This window comes from Vicugna pacos, chromosome 20 (assembly GCF_048564905.1).
Source record: "Vicugna pacos chromosome 20, VicPac4, whole genome shotgun sequence".
In the NCBI taxonomy this organism is placed as follows: domain Eukaryota; kingdom Metazoa; phylum Chordata; class Mammalia; order Artiodactyla; family Camelidae; genus Vicugna; species Vicugna pacos.
The window spans coordinates 14,030,812-14,055,322 of NC_133006.1; the positions used below are offsets into that span (position 1 = coordinate 14,030,812).

The 24,511-nt window shown below is 49.2% G+C and overlaps 2 long non-coding RNA genes across 2 annotated transcripts in view; one reads left to right on the forward strand and one right to left on the reverse strand.

The window, feature by feature from the left end:
• LOC140687685 (uncharacterized) overlaps window positions 1-20,590 on the reverse strand; it is a 43,170-nt gene extending 22,580 nt beyond the window's left edge. The window contains exon 1 of the long non-coding RNA XR_012062118.1: window positions 20,465-20,590. This is a non-coding gene — a long non-coding RNA (uncharacterized lncRNA). The remainder of the gene's footprint in view (window positions 1-20,464) is intronic.
• Window positions 20,492-21,138, forward strand: LOC140687686 (uncharacterized). Its single transcript, XR_012062119.1, has 2 exons — window positions 20,492-20,770; window positions 20,877-21,138. It is a non-coding gene; the product is annotated as an uncharacterized lncRNA (long non-coding RNA).
• The last annotated feature ends 3,373 nt before the right edge of the window (window positions 21,139-24,511 follow it).

Here is a 24,511-nt window from a genome sequence, read left to right on the forward strand (position 1 = left end):
TGATTAACCTGACTTTATATCGAAGAAACTGAGGCACATAAAGGTTAACGCACTGGCCCAAGGTCACACAGTCAGAAGTGAGTGGGATGAGAGCCCTGCACAGGAGGGAGGGGTTAAGGGAGAAACTATAGGCCCTGTGTTGAATAAAAAGAGACAGAGCCAATTTCTCTACCATAACAGTAAATTGGCCCCAAATTAAGCCAATACCCAGTTCTTACTGCTTCTGCAAGGAATTAATAAACCATGACATCTCCTAAAATGGGGAAGGCCAGCTGCTCAGAGAATGTCAGAAAGCCCTTTATGGGGCTGGAGCTGCTCTGCTTTAGCAAGTGAAATGATTATGCCACAAACATGCGGAGAGGGGAAGACGGCGGGGGCTGCCGACGCCTGTGCCCGCTCCTGGCTCGGCTCAGAAGTGTGCCCACCGCTAGGAGACAAGGTTTCGCAGTAGCCAGATCCCGGGCGTTAATGGTTGTGGCCTCCCTGAGAACATTCTGGAATATTTTAGGTTTCTATTTTGCAAATCGTGTGCCAAGTCGTTCCCTCATTCTGCCTATTAGATGGTTAGTTTCCTTTTCCTAGTTAAAGGATTAACTAGAATTACCAGTAATCACGAGCTTCCCCCGAGGACAGGTCAAAGGAAATTAATGGAAACTGCAGCAGTGGGGACATGGGTTTGCTCCACAAGAGGAATTCCTGACTGGGAGAACTCCGCCTGGCACGGGTTACTGAGGGTGGGATTAGAACCCATCACGGAATCTGGGCAGAGCTGGAAATTCCTACAGGCCCTGGCTCCGAGAGGAAGCTACAGGCAAATGAGGGAGCGGAAGGGAGGGCGGTGAAATACTTTACCGTGAAAAGTTCTAGAAACTTGGAGCTTAAGGGGGCCTTTGAAATAGTCCAGCCTGACTCCCTAACCTCTAGAGGAGAAAACCGTGTCCAGAATTGGGCAGGGACTTGCTAAGGACCACACAGCTAAGAAACGGGGCCCCGCTGGCCGCAGTTTCCCAACTGTGACTCGTGACGTTCACCGGGGAGGAGACCGCAGGCTTCCAAGTTTCTCTGTCCATCTATGCAAAATGGAGCGTTAGACTCGGCACGTCAGAACGCAACCGGCTCCTCACGCTTCCCTCTCTCGGCTGAGGGTGACAGCCTCAAGACGGGGACCCAGGCTTCCTCACCTGAGACGATGAGGTCACTGGGCGCCCTCCCCGCGGCCCGGCATGCAGTGGGCCACACGTCGTGAGGCACTGGTGAGCAGTCAGCTTGAAGGGGCCGGGGCTTGGCCCCTGGGTGTGCCGGCTCTCCGAAGTGCTGGACGACAAGTCCCTGTACAGGGCAGTGTCATTATTGCCACAGGAGCAGAAGAGAAACCGGGGTTCTGGGAGCTACTGCAAACGTGGCAAATGCTAGTTGTTAAATCTAGACAGAGGGTAAAAGAGCTCTCATCACAGCATTCGTTATAGTCAAAAGTATTCGTGCTACTTTTCTGTTAGGCTGAACATTTTCATTAAAAAGAGTCCGGGGGGGTGGGAAGGGATAGACTGGGAGTTCAAAATTTGTAGATACTGACAGGCAAATGTAGACTAGATAAACAAGATTGTATGGTATAGCACAGGGAAATATATACAAGATCTTGTGGTGGCTCACAGCGAAAAAAAATGTGACAATGAAAATATGTATGTTCATGTATAACTGAAAAATTTTGCTCTACACTGGAATTTGACACAACATTGTAAAATGACTATAACTCAATTTAAAAAGATTTTAAAAAAGAGTCTAAAAAATTAATAGCAACCTAAAGCTTATTCCCAAGGAAAAACCACGTGTCTGTGAAGCTTGGTTCTGGAAAGCAGCCACATGGTTCATTCAGCAACGTCTATTGTTGCTAATGGGATGAACGTTTCTGATTCTCTGGTGGCACAAAGAGAAGGTGCCTCAATCCTTGTTCTCAAGGAACTGGAAGGGAAATGAGACTCAGGTGACATGCTGCGGAACAAGGCAGATGTGACTGCTGGGGACACACGTGGCAGGCTGGGTCAGCCGAGGTCCGGTGCAGATCCCACCCCGGACCCACACAGCCAACACTCACCCACAGCCCGCCCACAGTCATACCACAGGTATGCTTGGAGGCAACCAAAGGTTGCCCAGCGTCCCCCCTGAGGAGAGCTTGGGACCCCTCACCTCCGTTTGCTGATACAGAATACTTGCACAGATGATCCATGAGGTTCAAGCAGGACAAAGAGGAAAATGAGTCCCCAAAGGGCACATGCGTGGGGAAGGGCCGCGCGGGGTCACTGTGAAGGGGGGGGAGGCCATGTTTGTGGCCTGATGATATGGTTAAGAATGCCACTGCCAGCAGTAGGGCACCCAGGGCCAGGGTCATGGTTGATGGGTGTATTTGTAAACTGGGCCACAGCATGAGAGTGGAGAAAAGCACAAGATTTAGAGTCAAAGAGCACCAGATTCAAGTGTGAGCTCTGCCACTACTGGCAGTGTCTAGCAAGTGACTTAGCCTCACTTTTCCCAACTGTAAAATGGGATTAACAAGGAGAATATACCTCCCAGACGGCTGCCTAATGCAGCCTCGCATCGACTGGGTGCTCGGTAACCACTCCCTTACCCACCCACTCTTCCCCCTCTGCAAGGGCAGCCTTGGGTTTCTTCATCTGTAATCTCAAGAGGGTTGCCACAACAGCCTCAGAGCTCCCGGCTCCGTGATTTGTATGCTGTCCGCTACCATCCTAAGCCCCGGGAGACAAGCAGAGCACATGGCCGGCACTCCCACAGGCTGGTGGATCAAACAGACACGCGTTGCTCCAAGCCTGTGCTCCATTCACCCCTCGGACTGGCAGAGCAAGAGACCCAGCCCTCCACCCAGGGGGTGGCCAAGGACTAGAAGGCCAGGTGGCAGCTAGCAGAGGCTGGACAGCAGAGAAGTGATCTCTGGAAAAGGAAGCTGAGAGCCAAAATAGCAACGTCAGATCTGTGTGGACAGAACCCCCAGAGGTCACCAAACCCATCCCACTTCAGACCACCTTATGCCCTTCAGAGAACACAGGCTACTTTTAAAGACCTACAGAGAATCAGACAAGCCCTGACCCTCCCACTGTAAACTACCAACATGCTGTCCTGAAGAGTCAGAGACAGAGAAGGAGAAAGAGAGAGAGAGAAAAGTAATTGGTCTATAGTTTCAAGCCAAAAAAGATCCAAGCCTCAGGTAAATGGACAGCTCACGGTCTCAGCCAGGACCCCCCAGGAGCGGCCTGCCCTCCCCGTGAAGGCTCTCGCCTGCAACCCCGATCCTTAGTCCCCCTTTCTCTGCCTGCAGGCTCACAAGAGACGGTGAACAGCTGTTTGCTATTCTGAGTGAAGGAACCTTCTATATACTTGATGACACATTAAATCACATCTTAATGATGACTGGGAAGACTTCTTGTTCCAGCTACCGCGTGGCCAAAAAGGGATGGGCCATACGGCTGGTGTCAGTTTCACCTGGACTGCGGATGTGCAGGCACATGGCAGAAACTGAACACAGGGAACGATCTGGCTTCTTACACTTGGTCTTCAGGCAGAAAGACTATTAAAGAGTGTACATTTCTTTAAAAAACTAAAGTTTTAGTAGCAGTCTAGTTTTGGTTGGTGGAAAGATAGGTGAGTTTCCTTTCTACATTATTTTCTAAATTATCTACTATGAGCATGAACGATTTTTACAACCTGGAAAAAAGAAATGACATATGCTTCCAAAGATATGTGGATTTTTTTTACACCTGCTGAGATTTTAATTCAGCGCTGTTTTTCAGATAGTGGAGAGACAGAAGTAACAAAAAAGCTAAAGGAGAAAAGTCCAGAAGAAAAGGGGCAGCAGGTGCCCCTGCAAGCTCACGGTGGGCACGCAACCGTGATTGGGGGAAAGGCTATTACTCGCCCGGTATCTCTTAAACTCAAAAAGCTTCCCTTTGTCTTAAGAAAATAGTAGTTGGCAGACAGACAGCATCTCCTGAGGAAACTTTAGAAGGTACAGTGCGTGTTAGACCTCTGACTAGTCTTACTATCGAGTTAAAAAGTGTCTTTAGTTTCTGAAGTATGACTGAGGTTTACGGGGATGCCCACATTTGCATGGAATAGAAGGAATTCCCCAAACATGAATGCATTTATCCAAATAAAGCACAAGTACTAAAGTATACGTATTGTTGATAATAAAATGTTAAGTGAAAATAGAAAGCCATAAAACACTATGTACACTATGACCGCAGCTATGAAAACAGTGTATTCAGAGAGAAAAGCTCAAAAACACCAATACAGGTTGCTGTGTTGGGGTAGCTGAATTATAGGTCAGATTTTTTTTTTTAAGTTCTTAATGTAACTGTTAGCCTTTCAGAGTTTTTAGCCAACATTTTATTGTGAAAATTGTCAAACGCAGAGCACAGCTGAGATAATTTTACACCGACTCCCCATTTACCTGCCATACAGATTCTGCCTTTAACGGTGCTTAGGTTTTAAACTGTTTAAATTGTTTTAAATCGTTGTCTATTGTGTGATAGTTGGCACTTACATTACCATGTGTTAATTATAGAGCCTAATTATAAAATGAACACCTACGAACAAATCACCCAGCTTAAGAACCAAAACATTACTTTCACTCTTGTAGTTCCCTGTGTGCTCTTTCCTGTTCCAAAATCCACTTGCCTTCTCCCTAGAGCAGCCGTATCCTCAATGGTGGGTTGATTGTTATTTCAACTCTCTTACAGCTTTTGTGTGCATTTGTGCTGGCCAGGGCAGGCCAGATCATGCTGCCGTAACAAAGCAGTCTAAAATCTCAACTGCTTGCACCGTATACAGTGGACAAGACATGGAAGCAACCTAAGTGTCCATCGACAGATGACTGGATAAAGAAGTTGTGGTACATTGGTACATTTCTACAGTGGAATACTACTCAGCCATAAAAACGAATAAAATAATGCCATTTGCAGCAACATGGATGGACCTAGAGATGATCATTGTAATTGAAGTCAGCTAGAAGGAGAAAGAAAAATACCATATGGTATCACTTATCTATGGAATCTAAAAAGATAAAAGAAAAAAAGGACACTATGAACTCATATACAAAATAGAAACAGACTCTCAGACATAGTAAACAATTTTATGGTTACTGGGGGAAGGGGGTGGGAAGGGATAAATTTGGGAGTTTGAGATTTACAAATGTTAGCCACTGTATATAAAAATAGATTTTAAAAAAGTTTCTTCTGTATAGCACAGGGAACTATGTTCAATAACTCATAATAACCTTTAATGAAAAAGATATAAAAATGAATATACATATGTATATGCATGACTGAGACATTGTGCTGTACACCAGATATTGATACATTGTAACTGATGGTACTTCAGTTAAAAAAATTAATAAATAAAATAAAATCTCAACTGCTTAACACATCGTCCAAGGTTGGTTTCTGGCTTAAGCAGAATCCACTGCAGCTGCAGAGGGCTCTCCAGGACAACTGTCCCACACATGGCAACTCCACAGTGCAGAACACTTTGATTTTTCAGTGCCACCATCTAAACAGGAGGCTCCCCCCACGATCACCTCAGCAGTGAGTAAATGCTTCAACCCAGGAGTGGCATGTGCCCCTTTCACTCACAGCCCATTGATGGAACTGGTCATTTGGCCTCACTCCACTGCAAGGGGATGCTCCATGTGCCCAGGAGGAGAGGATAACAGGACAGGAGTCAGCTCTAGAAATCTCCTCCATATTACCCCCAGGCAACATGTTTACTTTGTGCTTGGGTTCTCTTAGTTTTGTTTTGTTTTGTTTTGTTTTTGAGGTATAGTCAGTTTACAATGTTGTGTCAAGATTCTCTAAGTTTTTGCGCTTTACCCCTCAAAAAAAAGAAAAAAATACACACACACACACATATATGGTATATAGTGCTGTGCAATCTGCTTTTCTCATCCCCTGCCATGTCTCTAAGATTTTTCTACATGTTATTACAGGTAGCCATATTGGCCTTTGTTTTCACTGGTGTATAATATTCCATGGTGGGAATACTGTGTCTCAACTTTATGTCCACCCTCCTATGAGGGACACGAGTTTCCAGTCTCATGCTATTACCAACAATACTGCTTGGTTCAAGGTTCCCAGTGCTCTGCTCAGGAGTTTCTCTGGGACACAGGTTGTTTATGTTTTTTAACAGCCACATTTTCTAACTTGAGGGACGAGAAGAAGAAGCAGCCAAAGGCGGGACATGTTGTGTTGGTGTTTTTTTCCATTTTGCAAAGGGAGGCTACAACACAGGATTTTTTTTTTTTTAAGGAAAGGTAAATGGAAGTAGGCAAATGCCAGGGTGTAGGAAGGTCACAGCTTCTTCTTTCAAAGGCACAGGTTGGACTGAGGAAGAATAAGTCCAAGATTAAGTAAATGTCTGCACAAACCTGCAAATTTACAAAGAAGAAGTAAACGATGGCCTTGAGCAGCTTTCTTTCACACAATTTGGAATTCTGAAGGTGGCGTTCCTCAGTGTTAAGATGTCACCATTTCAATAGACAACCTGAATTCTCAGAAGATGTCAACGTGAAGATAATTTTCATTTGCTCCCATTTTGAAAATAAATGCCATGCTGTGATTTTTCCCCTCCTTTTCTGCTAAAGGGAGGCATGTCTTGGAATCAAAGAAATAATGACAAGGTATTTCAACTCCCCAAAGATTGGTAATCACCAGCATATGGCCCTGGAAGGAAGTAAATGAAGCAGGGAAAATAAGGCTATCGTTGACAGATTTTGACATGGGTTAACGAAGGAACAAAGCTAATCACACAAATTATCCTACTAGCTTCCTGGTAGGATCCCTCATGTTGACACTGACCATGAGCAAGAAACGATGGCCTTGATGAAGTCTGCTTTATGTTCAATTTTAGTAAGGTAGCGAAGGGAATCTGGTAACCCAGACAAGTCAAAAAAGAGATTGAAAGTAGTCCTAAAGATCTTTGGAGTAGATGGCCGATGGGCAACTTGGATGAAATGTTGGGAGAAGTCTGGGAACCTGTCACCCTTGGTTTTGCTGACAAGAAAGAAGAGTGGGCTGGATCTTAGCACTGACCTTAGAGGACCAGGACATGGAGTTGGCCTCCAACCAAGGGCAGCGGAAGAGCTTCCTGGGCGCGGGGCTCCTTCCCATGGGAAAGGAAAGATGGCCAGCTGCCCGTGAATTAGTAGAAGCCACAGCTTGGAATTCAAGGATCAAAGAACGGGGCTCGATCAAGTTGAAACAGAAGTAGATGCATTGTTCATTTCTGCTGCCACTGATGGGGCATTTCTAAGTGTCATCCACCGTGCACTGTCTCCTCACTTCTCAGAGCAAGCCACTCAGGTAGGTGGAGTGATCACTCAGGCCTCTTGGTATCAAGTGATCGAAACCAGCTTGGGTGGTTTCAGCAGAAAAAAGCAGTTTATCAAGAGGATATAGGGCATCTCAGAGAATTACAGGGAATGTTCAGAAAATGGGAAGGAGCCAGCAGAAACCAGGAGCTGAGTTCAAATTGTGAGCAGCTAATGCCATTGCTGGATGAGCATATCCCTGGTACTGCAGCCCCACACCCACCCCTGAATAGCAAACGTGGCCACGGCCACTGCAGCTGCTGCTGGTGCTGAGAAATCCTCCACCATCCATGCCTCTGCATCACATCTCCCAGATTCAAAGTCCTGGGGGGAAGGATGGGCTTGGCTGAGCCTGGAGTATGTGCCGATGTCCTGAGCCAGCAGGTGGAGGTTGGCAGCCCAGCAGGGAGACGGAAGAGGCTGCCTTTCAGGTTTTCTGTCTTTGAAGCAGCCCTGCTTCCCATCAAGACCCATATGGGGAGAAATTCTCCAACTGTAGGAAGGACTTTCAGGTGCCAGGCAAGAGTGAAAAACTGACAAGGGCCCTCCAGAGTAGAAGTTATTGTTATTCCCATTCACGAATGAGGTGTTCTGACATCTCCTGCCCTGATGTGTCCTGACTGTGGTGAATTCCCCTCTGTATCTGCATCAGGCAAAGGAAGAACTGAGATGCCCCCAAATTAAAATGAGGCGATGTGTAAACGGGAACAGCTAACATTCTGGAGTGCTTTACAAAGTGCCTTTTCACCCATTTGTTTCACTTAATCTTTATCCAAAAAGCCTTGCATCCACCCTGACAGGTGCAGAGGGCGGGCGTGCTGTCCTCCCGTCTGGCACGTCAGCACCGAGGCCAGGTGAACTCGGTGACTCACCTGTGAGCAGAGGCTAAAACTAGATAGATATTTTGCCCACAGTCTTGATGCTGTGCCACATGATCATTTACATACTTGATTGATTTTTGTTTGGTATCACACTCCATTTAATGTTTTTAATGGTTATGAAAGCAGGACTTCTCAAACTTCAACGCGACGGGAATCACGCAGGGATCTTTAGAAAACGCACATTCTGATTCAGTAGATCTGGAGGAAGTATGACTATGAGACTCAAGAATGTTTTCTCAGTTGCTCTTCCAGGGCCTTGGTCCTTTCTTGTTATAGGATCCATAAAGCCTAGAATAAAGAGGAGTCCAAGCCAGGAGGGACTCCCACTATGCTCTCAAGGGCACTGGGGTCGGGGCACAGGGGCTGGCAGGGGAAACAGTAAGTTGTCTGTGCGGGAGGATGCCTAAAAGCATGTCAGCTGCTGCTTTACAAGTTCCTTGTAAAGCCATCAACTGCCTGTGCTTTCTTTAGCAGATCAGACATAGGAGAACAGCAGTGGGGCGTGAGCATCTCCAGCTCTAAGGTGATGATGACCAAGGCCAGGGTGGCGTCCTTAAACTGCAGCAGCTGGTGGCCCGCCATGCACCACCTGGTGCAGCTGCCTGGTCAGGGACGCGACGTGGAGAGGAGTCCGCGGAGGCAGCAGCTCTTTCACGTGGGGCCAGCCCAGGACCACCAGGTCATGGAATATAGTCAGCCAGTCCAGCAGTGTCCCATTATAGAGGTCCCAGTGCAGTTTGTCCCAATAGCCAACTCCATCCTCAGCGGCTCATTCGGGGAATAGCCAGAGCCACAGAGCTTTACGAATGAAGACTTTTACGTGTGGCATTAACTCCTCCTCTTCATGAAGTTTTGCAGCAAGTCTCAAAGAAATAATTGTGACACAACGGAGACGCTTTTCATGGTACATATGACTGTATCCCAGGAGCGGCTGGGATATAGTAAATATAGAAATGTGCATTTCTGACCAGCTTCCAGAGGATGCTGATGCTGCTGGTCCAGGGACCACATTTTGAATAATGAAGATTTAGAGGGTTAGCAGTAAGGATGACATGGTCTCCATCTGGATCACACAACAGCAATACTGTAACAACTTAAGGAATAAATGTTTGTGATGCAGCTGAGAATTTTATTTCTTTCAGGTTTTGATATTTTGTGTTATTTCTCTTTTTAAAGTATTCTTAATATTTTTTCTTTTTTTAAAATGAAGGTACTGGGGATTGAACCCAGGACCTCGTATCTGTTAAGTGCGTGCTCTACCACTGAGCTATATCCACCTCTCTGTGTTATTTCTTGATTCACTTTAAAGATGAGGTTTGAGGGGGCAAAGTATTGCACAGATGAAGTGGTTCTTGTTTAATTATTGTTCTGTCCTAGAAAGACGCACAAGCAGAGGTGACACAACAGCTCGAGGGGCTGGCCAGCCTCGGAAAGGCAGAGCTACCGCTCAGAAGTCTGCCAATCATCAGAGCAGGTATTTCACAGATAACGTATCTCAGCAGGCAGGCAGCTCAAGAAATTCAGAAGCAATTTTCTCCTTTCAAAAGTAAGCACTCCTGAAAAGTTTATAAACACCCAAGATCCCTGCATGGAGAAACACAAATAGAAGAGAGGAATAACAAAACACAAAAGCCTTCCCAGGGAGAAGTGGAAGCCACAGGGCTCGGAGGGCCTTCCTCAAGCTTAAAGAAGGAGCTGGACAAAACCCAGCTGCCTTATTGGAACCAGGTCATCGAGAGCCGCACAGAAGGAAGGTAAGGGAACAGATGGAGACAGATGAACAGATGAAAACAAGTGCAAAACCTAAAGAAAACAGAGAGGGTTAATAAAAACAACCATCTCCTCGTGCAAGTAAACAAAGACAAAAAGAGAAAGAAGCAAAGGGCAACCAGATACAAGGTTTGTCTGAACCCCTAGCGACTGGTGGGAGCTGGGATGTTAGCGGGGTTGGCCAATTAGGGCGAGCGCCAATTAGGGAAGCAGGGTTGGCACCAACTAGCCCTCGACAGCCGTGTTTGGGGACAGGGGACAATTATTAGAAAGCTATTTTTGCGGTTTCCTTTGTCTCTCTAAGCCACCAGCCGAAACTGCGCCTATGTTTATCCCTTTGGGCACCTGAGAAAACAACGTTGATTTCACCAAAACCCTTGAGTTTTTAAAAATAAGAACACACTCCTAAAGCGTCCACAAGTTTCCATCCTTTTACAAAATACATATTTCTTTGCAAAAGGATATTACTACGAGGCGCGGTTTCTTTTTCTCCTGTCTCCAACTAGATTGCTTTGTGTTTACACATCGAAGTAAGAAAACACGGGTGGAACACTTTTCCATCCCTAAATTGCAGCCTTTGAGGGTGGGGAGCTGGCCGGGCTTCACCATTCAGAACGATGCTGTCTGTCTCAGAAATGTCATCCTTCCCCTGCAAACTTCAGCCTCCTCAAGGCTCCCCTTCCCAAGGCAGGACCCACAACCTCCCCTGCCCTGTGAAGGGTGACCATGCTTTCTGGATGGCCTTGCACTCAGTCCCAAAATACCAGACACCATCCCTCTCACCCGGGCTTTCTCTTCCCTCCCACTCCACGGCCCCCTCCTGTGATGCTCTCCGCACACTTCCTGGTCTGCCCCCACCAAGCCCTGTAAACCCCACTGATGTTCTTCAGATTTAACTGCTCCCAGTCTCTGCCTGTAGGTCAATACTGATGGGTGTAATTGTCCTAAATGCTAAATACCTATATATTGTCCTCAAATGAAACTTCCGGCTCTTGTCTCGAGGTGTCTGGGGGAGCAGCTGCCCCGTGCAGCCTCTGGGGTGTCATCCCTGAGCTTCCCCTCACGCACCATGGGGGCCCCTCCAAGTCTCTGCTCATGGGATTATTCCCACCTGCCCAGGCTTACCTGCCTCTTATTCAAATTCTCCCCATCCTCAAAGTCCCCCTTAGAAGGCAGTTCTCTGAGCTCGTCATCACAGCCAAGCTCCTGAGACACTGCCCTCAAAGGTGAGTTCCAGGAGCCTCCGACTCTGGGAAAGCCCAGAGCTCCCCTCATGGAAGACCCACGTGTACCTGGACACGGTGATGTCAACACTCACGTCTGTACTCCGGGGCTGCCTGCTCTGTACTGTTACCTGCCTACACCCACCTTTGGCCCTCCAGGTAGGAGGCAGACCTGGGAGGGGGTCTTTCTTTTCTGAAATCCCATCAGACTATAGAATGGCATGGTCTTTTAAGACCCACATGCAGAGGTCCGGCTGACCTATGTCCTCTCTGTTCTTTAGCACCCACATCCTCCAGGAGTCATGGGCTCCAAGCGGCTGCCAAGAGCACCTGGAGCAACATGCATCCCTGTTCACATCCAGCCGGGCAGCAGGAGAGGGGCAGCGGGACTGGCTGCTCTTCCCCAGAAGCCCCAAGCTTCTCCCCTGGAGTCTCATTGACCCAAATTGACTCACACCTGCCTGCCAGGCACTGAGCCAGTCCCTGGCAAATGGAGTGGGATTAGCGTGACCGAATTAGGCTGCTTAATCATCTGGGTGCAATGGAAGTTGGGGAGTCAACCGCAGGGTTCCTACAACCGAAACTGCAAAAATCATAGAGGCTGTCTGGTCACATTCTCACGTCCTGGCATACTGTGTCTTGAAACATTTCAAAACCAAAGCCAAATTGGAAATTTTTTGGTGAGGGGGAGGGAGGTAATTAGGTTTATCTAGTTATTTATTTATTTATAATGGCGGTACTGGGGACTGAACCTAGGACCTTGTACATGCTAAGCACGCCCTCTAACACTGAGCTCTACCCTACCCCCTAGCAAATTGGAATTCAATCGCTAAGAATGGTGGTATATTTTGTATGTCACCTGTTCCTCACAGCATTAATGAAACTGTTGTGAACATTCACTTAGTGCTGTGATCTCCTACACACGCAGGCTCTGCCTTCTGGAATTATGCCTAAAATGACCCCAAAACATATATTCTCCATGTATTACGCATTTATATTCCAAACCAAAAATACCTACTTCCAGTATATTCTAGAACTTTTAATTTACTAAGCCAGATATTTCTCCCCCAAGACATTCATTTCTATAACATTGAAACAGGAGCCCCCCTACAGCCCTACACCTCAGCTTACTGGAATTCCCAAGGACCCTGGCAACCATGTGGACTCATAGGGAAATACCGGATACATCTATGAAGGAGCTGCTCCGCCTGCTTTAACATTCTGCTCACTAGCTCAGGTGTTTTCCAGAAGTTGCTGGAATGTTACTTCATTCCCAGAGAAAAGAAACAAGCAAAAAATAAAATGAAACAAGTAATTCTTTCCGAAAAAGAGCAAATAGGGCAAGCCCACTGTCACTTTGCCCCTCCTGCATAAAAACATGGAGAAACATGGTGCAACGGCTTTAATTAAACTACTGCTGTGATTTCTGATTCGTGTCAAGGACGCTGTGGATGACAGTGAACGTTTCGTCCATGAAAGGCTGGTGAGGCCTTGATCAAGCATTCATTCCCCAAAAGGAAGAACAGGGACCCCCAAATAGCAAGCCTGTGATCAGTAAATGAGCAGCCCTTGCCAAAATGTGCTACACAGGTGCTAAAAATCTACCCAAAGGCCACCATCTCAGCATCCTTAGGGCAGGGGCCACCCTGACATGAGCCCAGACTGAGCCTGTATTTCCTCCTTAAATTCAGGTGGAGCTGACATGTGCAGAAAGCGGGGAGCCGAGCTGCACTGGTGCGCGTAGGAACATGTCAGAGGCTAAGCCGCATGAATTACAGGCTGGGGACCTGACAGTGGTCTTCTCAGAGGGAAAGGGCATGAACCTGCCTCCAAGAGTCACTGCCCCTCTCCCAGGGAAGCTGTATGTCTGCCGCCCCCGGTGAGGCCCCACTCCAACGAGGGAGAAGAGTGCTATTAAATTATGTCACTTTGATATAGGGGCCTCTGTCTAGAAATTCAGTGTTGAATCATGGTGGGCTTGGCTTGAACAATATTGCGGGGGGTGCTGCCTGTGTCCCCTGGGTAGGTCAGTCCAGGTCTGGACTCCCGTGCCACAATGACATTGCAGCTGATGTGAATAATAAGTGTGATTTATTTGTTCAAGTTCCATATCCCAGGCAGGAATGGTTTGTGGGGCTGACAACCTGCAAATTACAAAGCAGAAAGTTTACAGCGCTGATTTATGGAGATAGTGAAGGGCCACCTTACTACACAGAAGACAACTCAATGCCTCCAAAGCAAGGTCTTGTTCTTATCAGGCCAGCTGACATCTCACAGAGCCTATCCTACCTGTAAAGAAAGGAGGCAGGTGACCACAGGGCCACTTTAGACCCCTAATGGTACACAGCCCTTGCCATGATTCCCATAGAACTGTTGCCAATATCACACTTAGGGCGTCCCCATCACTGCCACCCTCATCCACTGCACCCTGCCATCATTGCCTCTGTCACTCCCATCACCACCAGCATTGTCCTCACCTTCACCATGACCCTGCCACCACCACCATCATCCTTACTGTCCATCCCCCATGATCACTGTCAGTACCACTGCCACCACCCTGAAAATCTCCACCACAGCTTCACAGCTGCCTTCACAATTCCCTCGGTCCCTTTAGAGGGTTGTAAATCATCTGACCTTCTCCAGCATGACTGAGCTGAGAATGGGCCGTTCCAATGGACACAGCCCAGAAGAAGCAAACACACGTGTTTCCACTTCACTTCTTAATGGGTTCACAAGCCTTCTCAGCATTCCACCATAGCAGGACTCATATGGTCATGGAAATGATACTCTTTTCATTACATTCATGTTGATAGAGGCTCCAGAAAACAAGACTGTACACCCTCGGTGGGTCTCCCAGCTCACTAAGGTCTTCTATTGGCTCCGGGCCCATCGACCTCCTGGGGTTGCACAGTCCTGACTTTCTCAGGCACCATCTCCTGGCAGCCCAGGTCATCAACTCTGCAAAGCCTACCAGTACCATTCACATACAGAAGGCCTATCTGAGTCGGGAGCTCTTCCTCCCTGGGGGTTTACTAAAGTGATACCTAACTACCCACCCTCGTTACCCGTGTCCTGCTCACCAGGGTCACCACCAGAACCATGACTCCTGCCTCTTCTTCATCACCGTCACCATCACCATTGATAACACCCTGACCACCAGCATCAGCTGGAAAGGTTAAGGATAAAATTCACAAGGCACTCTGCTAGGTACTTCATGGAAAACTTGAGAATCTTAGTTTCTAGAAGAGGGATCCCCAAAGAGTGTCCTTTAGAAAATAATCCCAAAAGATAGGTCATATTTAAGAGGGAAAAAAAATTCCACTACCAACTGAATTTGGGAGATGCTGCATATTGACAATGCACTTTTGCATATTAAAGATTCTGAAAAGTCCTGCAGGAGAGAAATCTGTCTGAGGCTGTTTGACCTAATATTTCCCAAGTCTATTTTACCAGTAAATTATGTTTTCCACCTAACCTCTTTTTTTTTAATTGAAGTATAGTTGATTTACAATGTTGTATTAGTTTCTGGTGTACAGCATAGTGATTCAGTTATACATATATATGTTCTTTTTCATATTCCTTTTCATTATAGGTTATTACAAGCTATTGAATATAGTTCCTTGTGTTATCCAGTCCACCTAACCTCCCTTAACATCACAATGAACCCTTGCTCCACAGAAGCAGGAGAAGTGCAGCTCTAAAAGCTTAGAACTGTGCAGGCAGTAGTGACATGAACACAGGTGCACTCATGGGCCGCCAGTGTGACTCCTTCTCAGGTGCACATTCTAGCCCCCAATTGCCTATTCTTCCATCCTATTTGAAAATAGTAACCTTCCCTTAGGCCCTGGGAGACCAGGATCTTCGTCATCTCAGCCTCCACAATATTCACTGTGTCCTCTGTGAGTATCTTACAAGCATAAGCATTGTTCATCTGTCCTCAATACATCCGATTTCCCCTTCCCAGATTTGGGGACATCCCATAGCTCTGGATGTGCATATTCTGGAACAAGAAGTAACTAAGGAACTTTTCACTACACCTGAACCCCCAAACAGCCATCCCCAGGTACAGATCCCCACAACCTTGCAGGTGGGAGGGACCGAGGAGAGGTCACAGTCCAACCCACAAGGACACGTGGCCCAAAGAGGGGTGAGGACCCCCAGGGGTCACAGAGGCTGCCGCCCTCCCCCATTTCCTTCTGGCACAGCTGCAGACCCCCAGCCCCAGTCCAGTGTAGGGGCCAGTCTGGGATGGTTTTTCATTGGTCCAGGATAAAAAGGAGAGAAAAGTGCCCCTTTAGTAGACTTGGCATAAAGTTATATGCATTCAGCTCAAAGGGTATCTTGAGACTGTCCATCCTACTCGGGAGTTAAAATGTCCTTAAATAAAGAGGCTGTTAGATGGTGAGTGTGTTAGTTTCCTAGGGTTTCCAAAGCAAAGTACCACAAACTGGGTAGCTTAAACTACAGAAATTTGTTGTCTCACACTTCTGGAGGCCAGGAGTCCAAAATCTAGGTGCCAGCAGGGCCAGGCTCCCTCTGAGCCTCTGGGTAGAATCCCTCCTCACGTCTTCCCAGCCTCTGCCGGAAGCCAGCAATCCTTGGCGTCCCTAAAAGTGCAGCTGCCTAAGTCCGATCTCTGCTCTGTCCTCACATGTCCTTCTGCCTGTGTTTATGTCTTCACATCGCCTTTCCTTTCCCCCAAGTTTCCTCTTTTCATAAGGACCCCAGTCATACTGGATTAGGGGCCCGCTCTGCTCGAGCATGATCTCATCCTAACTTAACCACTTACATGTGCAATGACCCTAGTTTCAAAAAAAGTCATCTTCACAGGTACTAAGAGTTACGACTTCAGCATATCGGGGGCGGGGTGGGGGAAAGTCACAGTTCAATCACAGTGGGTTTTTTTCCCCTAATGTCCTCACTGAGAAAAAGAAAAAGCTGACAGTCATTAAGCTGAATAAAGAAGTTTGCTTGCTTTCTGTTTACTTTTCTTGCTGTTTTACAGGTGATGAAACCCCATCACCCAGAAGCTAGAGGAGGGAACATTTTCCTCGGTACCCGCTCTCCCACCTCCTCACCCCACCTTGGCTCAGCTCCCACCCAGGCCTCATCCCAGGGCGCCTCGGAGGGGTGAGGGCTGGTTTCAGCCTGACTACGTTCTTCCCGGGCACCCAGAGGGCACAAGCGACCCCTCACCCTTGGGGTGGTAAGGAGGATTGGCACTGAGTATAGAGTGGCCTTAATCTGCCTCCCTGCCAAGGCCCCTTCCCGGAAGGAGAAGGAGGCTCTACTTAGACTCAGGCAAGCTGACCTCAGCAGCCTTCCTGCAGTGGCCCCTCCATGACTGGCTGGGGCCTCTTGGCTCCAAAGCTTAGAGGATAGGTGGATGCTTGAGGCCTTGTCCGCCAGGTGAGGGAGAGAGCCTTCTTGTCCACTCTGGGCCCAGCTCAAGAAGCTGGTGGAATTGAATAGAATGAAGCTGAATTTCATTTTCCCCATTTGCAGTTCATTTATCTGGGTCCCACTGCTCCCCTCAAACCCAGCCCCCCTGCCCACTTTCCCTGTGAAGGCTTCTCAGTTCTGACTCCCATTGCTTTGCTCAGGCCTTTTCCCTTCCTCCCTTTATGCAAATCCCAGGCACATTTGAAAGACCAGCGTAGTGCCTATGACCTACTCCATGACCACGCCAGCCTCCCCAGTTGTGAAGCTCCATCCCAGGCCTCTGGGTCCAGTCATTGGCTTGTGCAGGTCATTATCTGCTCATCAAAACAAATTCTCTCTCCCTTCGCATAGGAAGCACGCTGATGAACAACTCCAGAAATAAATGTTATAAATCACTGTGTTCTCCTTACTCTTCCCCCATGCCCTGGGCAAAATATCATGGGAAAGGTATGAGGCTTGGCTTCAAGCGGCCTTGAGTTTAGATCCAGGCTCTGCTTCCTGCTGGCTGTCATGCCCTCCATTAGCCCCATCCGGAAAACAAGGCTGTGAGGACTGCCTCCTACCCTGCAGACACAAAGATGCAACGCCCAGCTCCCTCTTCAAGGACACACGACTGCCCCTGGTTCTGTGGGTGCAGTCAGCCGACGGCCCCCAGCTGCTGGATCCTCAGGATCTGGGTTCCTACAGAGAGCTGCCCACCATCCCTAAGGTCACACCCCTCCCAGGACAGCCTGCCTCCGATTACAAAGCCAGGTAGAGGAGGTGGGCATAGGACGAGGCACTTTGGCCCAACTCTGGACACTCTAGGGGGCAAATCTTGCCCAGTACTCCCCGCCAGGCCTAGGTCATAATTCATCAACTTCCTCTGCACATCCTGCTTCCTCTCCTACCCCTCAGTCTTAATCCCTCATAAACATCTTGTGCCCAAACTCCATCTCGACAACCAACCTTCTGAGAAACCAACCTGTTACAGAGATTGTGAGGATCATAATTTATGATCCAGGAGCACCAGCACCATGCCCGACACACAGAAGGTGCTCGAAAACATCACTCCCCTCCTTGCCCCACAGTGAGGCATAAACAGAAGGCTCTCTGGAGGCAGCTGGAGTTGAATCTCTCCAGCAGGACAGGAGAGCCCCAAGAACACCACATGCCAAGTTCCCAGGGAGGCTGGGCAGGCGGGGCCCAAAGACACGCAAGGTCCTGTGATTAAAGACACAGAAGTGGATTCAGATGGCCAGGGAATACAGAAAGTCACCACGGCAAGGAGTAGCCAGGGAGAAAGGGAAATCTATCCGCAGCGTTAATGTTTCCCAGCTCCTGCAGGCGCTGCTGCCCTGAGACTTCTGCTCTTTGCCCCGAGTGGAAGGCTGTTCTGCTTTGAGGAGTGTTTCCTATAGAAAGAGCCCTCTGGCTATCATTCTTTGCAGTGTGAAGTGGGAAATGACCTGGATGGGGTTTCACGTGAAGCAGCAAGTTGTTAGAAACAGCTGGAGGAGCATCTGTGCTGAGAACGAGATACGAAGCAAGTTCTTGTGGGTGCAGAATTCAAGGGATGAGAACAAAAAAAAGGGCATGTGGGTCTGACCTCAGGGGCCTGGTACCCAGGTCTCCTCGTCATGAGAAGCTGAGATCTGATAGGTAACAAGCCAATCTGCTCACCTTCTCAGATCCCTTCATCTGCCCTCACACCTACTCTCCAACCATAACCACCTGTAGGGTGGTTTCTATCCAAGATGCAAACGTGACCCAGGGAGAAGGCACAGCAGGTAAGAGCACAGTCTGTGAGCCAGGCAGCTCCAATCCAGCCTCAGCTCTGCCACTTTGTAGCTGTGTGACCTTAAGCATTCTATTTAACCTCTCTGGGCCTCAGCTAGCTATTACTATCTTTATTATCATGTTACTCTTGCCATCAAGAGTTACAGTCTCTGGGCAAAAGGATGAACATGCCTCGAAACAAGAGCAAAGAATGTGCTCCGCCAAAACCAGTACAGGCCAGGCTGGAGCAGTCTAGGTGGATTTCATGCAGAAGGTGGCATCTGAGTGGGACCTTGAAGGGCAGACTTTGGATGAACCTGGGAAAGAGAGAGGAAACAAGGGGCATTAAAAAAAAGTTCAGGTGAAACCATAAAGGCAGGAATGAGTGAGACGCTTGTGAGACAGAGAAGAGCTGGAGAAGCACAGATGCAGCATCCTCTTGCTGGCTCTGAGGACTCAAAGGTGTGGGATGCACTCTCTGGAGAGGACAAGGGAAGTGAATCATTTAGGTGAATCAAGTCAGGGAAACAGAGACCCACAGAGGACAGGGAGGCAACCTGGATTAGCGACACCCAGGCACCAGAGCCAGCCAGTGGGGGCAGAGGCCGTGGAGGAAATGCGGACCCTGCCAAAGTATCCAGAAGAAGGTAAGAAATACCCCCCATCTTCCCCCGCCCTCTGCTCTCCAGCTTCCGGCCATTGCCTCCCATTGACAAGACCTGACCAAAGCCACAACCAGGGCAGGAACCTGGGAAACATGGCTTGCAGAGGTCAGCCCCACACTGTGTGGAGCTGAGCAGATGAAGGCACAGGTCATACAGTGATAACCCTGACAGAAATGTTCACAGTTGCCACAAGAGTACCTGGCAGGGTGACCCCCCGGGGCTGAGGGCTTCTCAGAGAAGGCAACACCAGAGACCAAGCTGTCAGAGAAGAAGTCAACAAGGAGAAGACAGGGACGTTCATGCCAGGTCAAGAGTAGCAAGTGGCCAGCCTGGAGGTGAGGAGCCATCGTGCCCAACATGCGAGGCAGGGTGTGGTCCCAGGGAGATGGGGAGATGAGTTGAGGCCAGAGGTCAGAGAATCTTCCTGCAGCATCTGGACCCAACACTGAAGCCTCCTGGGAGCCCTAGAAGGTCTGAAGCAAGAGGGGCCCAGTCGTAAGTAACCTAAATTTCCATCAACAGATGATTAGATAAAGAAGATATGGTGTATATATGCAATGGAATACTATTCAGCCATCAAAAATAAAATAATGCCATTTGCCGCAACATCAGTTGCTAGAGATGACCATACTCAGTGAAGTAAGTCAAACAAAGACAAATATCTAAAAAATGGCACAAATGAGCTTACTTACAAAACAGAAAAAGACTCACAGGGGTAGAAAACAAACTTACAGTTACCAGGGAGAAAGAGGGGGAGGAATAAATCAGGAGTTTGGGATTAGCAGATACAAACTACTATATATAAAATAGATAAACAACAAAATCCTACTGTATGGCACAGGGAACTGTATTCAGCAACTTATAATAACCTATAATAAAAAAGGAGACTATATATATACATATACATGTGTAACTTAATTAGTTTGCTGTACATCAGAAACTAACACAACACACTAAATCAACTATATGTCAATAATAAATTAATTAATTAATCAGTGGAGGGGCCCTGTGGTGCCCGTGTGAGCATCGCACCCTGGCCCCACTGAGAGGCCTGGAACTGAAGGGGGCGGCGGGGGCCCAGGGCCGGCACTGCGAAGCCCGGTGGGCACAGAAGGGAAAGGAGCTCGCGGAGATTCTGCCAGGCGAGAGCACCAGGGCTTGAGGGTGACTGGATGGGGGGTGAGGCAAGGGTTCACGTTCAGGGTGACGCCCAGGTGTCCGACTTGAGCAGCTAGAAGCTAAGCCTCTTCACGCAGCGTCTCCTTTAACTTTCACGTACCTCCGAGCTTGTCGGTGTTGTGATCCCCACGTCACGAGTGAGGAAACGAGACTCAGAAAGGGGGGACTCACCTGCTAGGTTCACCGGCCAGTAACGTGCACGGGGCCCTAGAACAGGGGCTCTGAACCTGGCTCCTCACGTGTGCCAAAAAAAGTACACCTTCCTTCTCACTAACCACCACCGGAAGTCTAGCATTTCCTCCCATTACGAACGTGGTCGCAAATACTGTTTACGACACCTGGACTTCGTGGCAGTGGCGATCTTCCTGTTTGCAGCCACGCCCCAGTCCCCGCAGACTGACTCAGACTCCGCTCACGCCCCTCGCGTCCTCAAGGCTCGGTCCTGCCGACCTGCCGCTGGATCCCGCTATTTGATGGGTTTGTGATGAAACAGGTTTTGCTCCAGCACAGCGTTTATAACTATGTCAGTACAACTGGGTTCCTTTGTAATCCTTTGTTTTTTATCTTACGCTTTTGAAAACAGTGTTCTGAGAAGGATCCAGAGGGTCGTTGCTTCACCGGGCAGTCAAAGAGAAACCTGATCTAAACCACAGGCTCTTCGCCCTGCTCCTCAACTCCTTCGCCAGCGCGGCCAACAAGGTCCCCGGAGGGTTCATGCGTTGCCCGTAAGGCGCTCGAGGAAGAAGGGAGGACTTTTTATTTTACCTCAGTTAACACCACATGGATACGGGAGCATCAGCCCCTGATTTTTCAGCACAGCCCCTAATTAAATCGTATTTGTCTTTGTCAGGCCCTGGGTCCCGGGCCAGGGCTCGGTCACCATGACCAAAGAACACAGGCCCCCATCAGGTGCATGATAATCCTCCCACAGCAGCCAGCGGGCAGGGGAGGTGGAGGAAATGGAAGGCTGGAGAGGCTTTGAGACGCAACCAAGATGGCGCCCAGCTGGGGACCCCCCCCTACCCCGGGAAGTGGGGGGCAGGTCAGTCTGGGCTCCCCCATCCTAAGGCACTCAGGCCCACCCGGTGCTTCCACAACTGCCTACCAGGACCCAGTGCTTCTCGAGGCGCCGGCTCTGAGCCACCTGCACCCTCACAGCTCTCACTGTCGCTCTTCAGGACCAAATGCATTCCACGTGGCAGCCAGCCCCCACTTCTCCCTGGCAGAGACCCAGCGGCGGCAAAAAGGCTCTCTGCCTCACGTCTGACTCCCCCAGAACAATGCATCTCTGTCCACAGCACGCTTCCCTGCAGAGGGGAATGCTGATGAAGGCTGAGCCTCCCACCCCATTGCCATGACTCCAGCCCCCATGGCCCTGTGCCACCCAGCCCCATCCCCTTCTCCAGATTGCTCCCGGAGGCCCGAGAGGTTCCCTGGGATCCAAAGCCCAGCAAAGGAGCCCAGAAAGGAAAAGGATCCTGAAACTGCAGGATCAGAGGCCAACAAAATGTGAGTGCTCAGTGGAGAGTGGCCTGCTTGGCACTAGGCAGGAGCCTGAGGAGGAAGCTGGGGTCCATGGATGTGATGAGGCAGCCCTGGGGGTGCACGAGGGCTGTGGGCAACTGGGCAGACCATGTACATCTGCTGGCCCTCTTCTGCACTCTGTGCCAGAGGTCCTCATATCACTATATCATCACCATCTCTATCCCAGTGATAGCTGCAAGCCCCACCACCCGGTGCCACAAACGCTTTCATCCAAGTGTGTGCAAAGGATGAAGAGGCAGAGGAGGGAGTGGTTCATGCTTGCCGGGGTGCTGGGACCCACCCCTGTGGTGGGCACTGTCATGTACCATCCAGATCCCTCTTTGAGGAAGGAGTTGCATCCTCAGCTGCTGGGAGCAGTCTCCTCACAGCTGTGCCCTTTCCAGGCAGCCCATGTCCACAACTGATCTATCTGGGGTCCTGGGAAGAGCCATCTCTGCCAAAAGCATGTCTACTCCAACAACGCCAAGCCGGCTACAGAGCCCTCCTGGGGGTCACTTTCCTTCTCTCCCTGCCCATGCCTGCCTCCCCCTTCACCCCAATCCCAGGCACCGAGGGCCCTCCTTACTCAACATCCTGTGCATAAACTTCTCAGAATCTGCTTCCCAGGGAACCCAGCCTGCAGCAACTTTCCCCAAAGAAGTGGGAGCATTTTGCATCGCGTGCAGGGTCCAAGGCAGGGAGCACGCACCTGGGCGGCTGCCCCCTCTAGCAGCTGGCATCCCCTTGCTGAACAAGTTCTGGGGAGCACTGAAGGATACATTTGCCCAGAGGAGTGAGTGGCAACTTCTGGAACTGACTTTGAAGGAGGAGGAAGAGTCCACAGGCAGAGCAGAGATGGGTGTACAGGGTGGAGACCCCCACCCTGAATACCTGCAAAATCCCAGAGGAGGAGAGAGAAAGGAGGTCCGCCTGTTGGGGGCCCTTTCAGAAAATTGTGAAATGATCAGGGAGTTGGTTCCAGAAAGGCAGAGACCAGATCACAGGGTCTATTTGGACTTGAGTCTGGGGACACTAGGGAGGCTTTGAGGGGTTTTAAGCAGCGCAACACCAATACCAGCCTCCTTCCAGCCTCCCCCATCAGGCAGCACTGGGCAGTGCCTGCCCCAGGGGCTCTGGCTGGGGCAACAGCCAGGCTCCAACCAGCACATCAAACGCCCACCAAAGGTGATTAGAATCTGGATTTCAGATGACGTTCCTCCCCATTTACTCCTCGGGGTAACCCTAAACCTTATGATGTCTACGTTCTTATGCTGAAAGTGAAATCCAGTCCTTTCTAGCAGCAGGTGGGTGCTTCCTGGTGAGGACATAGCCAGGCAAGCAAGGTAATGGTTACCAGATGCAGGTCCACAAGCTCCGCCTGCCCAGGTCAGTGGCACCCAAGCCCCACTGGCGCGGATGACCACCTGCATTTACACAGGGGCGCTGAATCCACGCAAGGGGAGCTGGGGCCTGGAGGGCACCTGATGCCCCTCAGTGATGGTGAACTGATATTTAGCTCCTGCTATAATCCTTCAAGGCCCTGATGTGGGCAGAGGATCCAGGAATGTGAGCACTGAAAGAGTCAGACTTCTTTGAAATGCAAATGGTTAAAGCCAACTCGGCCAACCTTACACACAAAGGGACTCAATGGTTCTGAAAATATGGGTTCCCCTAACTGTCCGAAAGCAGTGCTAAAGCGAAGAAGCAATTACCTTAGGAATCATATCGCTAAGGAATGCACAAAATAAACAGAGATAAAGCACAGATGCTCACAGACACAGTTCAAAGCTATGGCAGCTTGATGCTGAGATGCTGAGTGCAGTTCCCAGGGAAGGGGCTTGGTGGTGCCCCTCTCACTGCTTGGGGTGCATGCTGCGCCTATAATGCTGGCTGCAAAACAAACACTGAACGCTATTTTTGCTTTTCCCCTTCATATTAGGGAAAATCCTCTTCGGATTTCTCTCAGCAAAAACAGGTACTAGTGTAGATGTCTCATAAAAGCAAAGTGGTGTGAAGTGAACTTTCAAAGAGCAGGGGATACCTAGCCAACCAAGTGTTTAAGAAGCAAACCATGCCTGGAGTGACAGGGTGCAGCAGCTCAGAGCAACTAGAAGCAGGGGCTTAGATACCCCAGGCCTCTCTCTCCGCCTTGGGTCTTTACTCTCTCTGCAGATGGCAGGAAATGTGTCAGCCTACATTCCCTCATGGCTGTCATCCACAGCCTTCACCGGCAGAGGACTGACTCCATTCCTTAGTTCCAGGGTTAGAAATCCCAGGGAAGGCACTGACTGGCTGAGTATGGGCTAGATACCCACCCCTTAACCAATCAACTGTGGCCAGGGGGTGTGGTCATGTGAGATGTGCAGCTTCCCACAGAACCACCTGGGCAGCCTCCAGAAAGGATGTGCGCAGCTCCCAGAGGAAAGGGGTGTGGGGTGAGCCACCAGATAGTAGCACACTCCAGTTTCATCACCAGTGAGTGGAAGAGTCTGGATTTATTCCCAGGCCTGCTGGGTTCCAAAGCCCACATTCATTCTCTGATGCATGCTGTCTCTCTGAGGCTCTGAATGTCTCCTCCTATATTAGGAAATCAGAGTTGGTCTGTCAGCCTCTCCAGAAAGTTAAAACAAATTTACTATCTAGGCAGTAATAGCCATGGATATACTTCTGGCATCCAAAGCCAGGCAAAGGACA